Consider the following 4,655-nt stretch of genomic DNA (forward strand, 5'->3'; position numbering starts at 1 on the left):
GGTTACTTGTCTTCTCTCAGCCTCAATTTCTTCATCTATAAAATGAAAATAAAAGTAATATTTAATTTATAAGACTGATAAATGGGTTAAGTGAGGTAGCTTACAAAAGTAAAGGAATTTGCAAGATATTGCAGTAAGTAAGTAGACTAGACAGCTTGTATCTAAATCCAATTTCTATTGCTATAACAAAAATAGAAGAGTCTGGGTGCATCATAAAGAAATATTTTAGCTTATCTTCTGGAAGTTCAAGGTTGAGAAGCTGCATCCATACAGGCCCTCTTGATGGTTAGGACCCTGCAGAATTTGGAGTCCATAATTAAATACTCAGTGATAAGGAACAAGCAAGATCTCTTTTTGTCTACTTATAGAGCCACTGTTGCAGTGGGAAGAGCCTCCCACCATGACCTCCTTGGATATGAATTGCCTCCTAGAGGTGGTACCTCCAGGTACCACTAGCATATGACTTTGAGGACTAAGTTTCCAACACATGGATTCTCAAAAGACAAATGGATGCAGGTTGAGAAGCCAAGACACCAGAGTTATCCCAATTTACCTTCATGTTTTTGCTATTGATGCTGTTGCAGCTACTGCGTTTTTATTTCAGTTGATTAATTGCCTGTTTCTGTACTTACTTCTATTGAACACATAAAATGAAGCAAACATATTTAGGGATGACTAAATGAACTTGTGATAATTTTATCAAAACAAAATAGTTTCTCTTTTCAAAATAAAAGATGTTCTACTCAAGAATCAGCCAGATCCAAGTCAAAACCTTCTCCTTCAATTTTCTAGATAAGTGGTGTTGGGGTTGGACCAAGTTCTCCAGACTACCCAAACCTGTTTTCCTCATCTATAAAATAACCACAATAATAACTACCTCACATTTTGGCTGTAAATAATAGAGGCAATTATACATGTATGGTACTTAAGTATAATAGCATTTATATAACATGTGTTATGCACCAGTCACTGGCTTGTGCTCTTGAATTGTATTTAACTTATTATGGTCTTCTCAACAACTTCATGAAATAAATACTGTTATTATCCTCATTTTTCTGGGGGGGGGGCTAGGATTGGGGATGCTAAATAATTTGCAGGACTGATAGGTGTTGAACATGGCCTCAGGAAATCTGAGCTTTTCACTATTTTGAGATTTCTGTTCCACCATCCCTCCATAAATGATGAATATTCAATCCTTGCATTTTCCCTAGGGAGTAATTATTCTTTTGAGATTTCACAATATTTTGTTTTTATTTTAAGAGATCTTGGTTGAAAACTAAAACAATCAAAGGAATGTTCTCACAAAGTTATATTAATGATAAGCCTCAGATTTCTCATCTTTCCAGACATGAATCATTTTTTAGTAGCAACTTACTATGATTGTAGAAATATGTAGCTCATGTAAATACAAGTTAATAACACAATTCACACGATCCACAGAGAAGTGGATACACATCAAAATCCACAGAAGAGGCAGGATATTTTTATGGGATAAACAATGTTTGGGTATTTATTTTATTTTAAGTTTTTGGTTTTTTGAGACAGGGTTTATCTGTAGCTTTGGAGACTGTCCTGAACTAGCTCTTGTAGACCAGACTGACCTCAAACTTACAGAGATCTGTCTACCTCTGCTTCCCGAATGCTGGGATTAAAGTTGTGCACCACTGCCGCCTGGCTAAGAATGTTTGGGCATTTTTATCTTTTAGACAAGGATACACAATGACCTATAGATATTTTTAAATTAAAATGTACCTGTCTTATAAAATATATTAAAAATTTTAAATATCATCCTAAAAATATTTTTTCTTGCTCTTAGTTTGTGAAGAAATCTTGGCACTCAGGAAAAATTCTCCAATTTCTCTTAATTCAACTTCTGTTCCCCTCTGCCTTTCTTTATCTAGCGTTCACTGAGCACACACGCACTGAGGCCAGATACTGAAAGACACCCAGAGAAAAAGACACACCCTTCTTCTGTGAAGGCTCTCAGATTGTCAACCAATTACAGTAAGTAGAAAACTGGGTTTTCTAAGATAGGGATTTAATAGCTGGAGACAAAAACAGGTGAAGAAAATGGGAGGAGAAGGCTGTTGCAGTGAGCAAGGCTTGCAGGGCAAGGTCTTGAGGGTGGAGATTGGAATATGTTGTAACTGATACAGCTTCCGGGAATGTAGCAAAGGCTACCAGATAAAACACACAGCATTGGTTCCATCGTATACAGTACCCTGGAGATAAAGAATTCTAATCACAAAAATGGGGAAACAGGAGCCCATCAGTGTCATTAGAACGTTTCCTAGTTTGGCACAGAAGCCAGATTGAAGAAATTTAAGAGCAGATGAATTCAGGAGTCTAAGTGCGGTTGCTAAGACAAGGCTCAAATGAAGCAATTGCTAGTAGGAAAGTGGAAACTGATGAGGAGGATTCACAGGCCCTGGGTATGCAATCCTAGGTCTTCTGTATGCAAAACCAAAAACCAAGAAGGTCCCTGTTTTCCCCTATCTTGCATGTACGATTTATGAACAATCTAGAAGCAATTTGTTAAGATTAGTATTTATTGTGCTATTATACGGTGCCAGGCCCCGTGGTAATGCTTCACATGCATTGCCTAATCCTTACTTAACAAATAAGGAATCTGAGGCACGACAGAAGGAGCAACACCCACATGGTCACCTTAAATCTCACCCTTAGCCCCTCAGGTTCCTGGTTTTGTTCCCCGACACAGTCTCCAGTCTAAATCAACCCCATGCTCTTCTTAAAAGAAAAACTGATTTGCCTTCTAATCTCCCCGGTTGCTATCCAAACCATGTTCTGTAATGATGCTCTTGGCTCTAAAACAGTCTCTCCCGGACTCAGCTACTTTCTTCTAAAATTTCAGCACTCAGTCTTGGACCTTTTAAATTTGCACACACTAGCTAGTATTGCCCTAGCACTCTGCAAAAGCTTTTGTCAAACTTACCCACCCTGTTCATCAGAGCACTGGTCCATTGGACACCACTTCTTTCTCCTTGGAAACCCTTTCTCCCTGTTGAGTGTAGCAAAGATGTTCTTCAGACATCGTCACTCGTATGTCAGTAGCACTTTTACCAGCTCTGGCTGGTCTTTCCTAGGGACAGGCCTGTTCCTTTTCTTTTCCTTTGTGCCATGTGTGCAATCAGCATTGGTTTTCTGTTATTTATTTATTATTATTATTATTACTATTATTATTAATTATTATTTGTCTCTGTTTTGCCCTTCAACATGAGCCCTCGTGTGCTCACTGGTGAGTTTCCTATGTGTCAATGTCTGGTCTCACATCCATGCAGATATGGGCAGTACTAACTGAACTTACTGGGTTACTTGGAAAATAAGAGGAGGGGTTGGTGGGCTATGAGGACCCACGTGGGCAGCAAATGGATTGAGGTGGTCATGTTTCCTTGTGCACATGCATAGAATTCTCAAGAATAAAGAAAAAAATTTAAGTACAGTTCTTCCACTTCCCCTTCTCAGTACGATGCTGAAATATAAATATCTTTCTATACTCTTTTCTTTTTTTTCCCAAGATCTAGTTTCAAGGCAACTTTGAAACCAGTTGGCTCAACACCAACTCGAATTTACGGCAGCCGCCCCAAAGACTTCCCTGAGGAACCAGGAACATTCCCGAAGGTTTCCTTCTATAAGCAGGCAAAGTACACAAAGAATTCATTCTGCTGTTAATCTAGGGCTGCCCGGAGTGCTCAGATTTCTGTGTTTATGAAAATGAATGCCAATAAATTCAACTGGCAGAATGCACTGAAGCCTGCCGCTGTGAAAGGAGAAAGGGAGAAGCTGAATCCAGGGACAGGCATCCTGGCACACAGCCAGTGCTCCAGTTCCTTCCTGGCTGGGGGAACCTCCATCCCAAATCTAGATACCTAGCCTCGTAGGCTAGGACAGAGCAATGAGTAAGCTTCCATCAAATCCACAACTAGCAGCCATGCCGACAGTCTAGGCGAAGGCATGACTGCGGACCATGCCACAAGACACACAATTGGCACTGATTGGAAACAGGAACACCGAGAGAAGATTCTTAAAACTCTAGCGCTGAAATGTGATTTAGGTTTTTTGGGGGTCAGAGCAAAATTAAACTCTCGTGCCCAATATTTGTACAAAATAAAAGCAAACAGTGACCATCGTTCACGTCTACCCTACAACAGTATCCATTTATGAGATGAGTGGTTATGCAAAAACTTTAATAATCTCTCTCTCCCTCCCTCCCTCCCTCCCTTCTTCCCTCCCTCCTTCTCTCTCTCTCCCTCCCTCCCTCTTTCTCTCGCTCTCTCTCTCTCTCCCCTTCGCTCTCTCTCAACATCGGTCCTAATATTCTTTTTGTTCGTTCCTTTGCTTGCTTAATATTTGTTGAGGGTCGGAGGAGCAATGCAATTTCCCCAGCTGTTCCTCTGCTCTCCTATAGGATTAGCCTTTGAGTAGTCAAAGAAACTTTTTAAGAAACTTTTTCTTCCTTCCTTTCTGTGTTTCCTCTGTCAGCTAAACACCATCAAGCAACCAGAGACTTGAGAGTAAATCCGGTAGGGGAATAGGCAACAGCTGAAAGCCTAGAAGGCAAAAATCACCTCGGGACGACCCGGAGCTCCGGGGCAGGTGACACATTGAAGGTTTCCTTGGCTCTGGTTTGATAGTTT

Source organism: Microtus pennsylvanicus, chromosome 9 (assembly GCF_037038515.1).
Source record: "Microtus pennsylvanicus isolate mMicPen1 chromosome 9, mMicPen1.hap1, whole genome shotgun sequence".
In the NCBI taxonomy this organism is placed as follows: Eukaryota; Metazoa; Chordata; class Mammalia; order Rodentia; family Cricetidae; genus Microtus; species Microtus pennsylvanicus.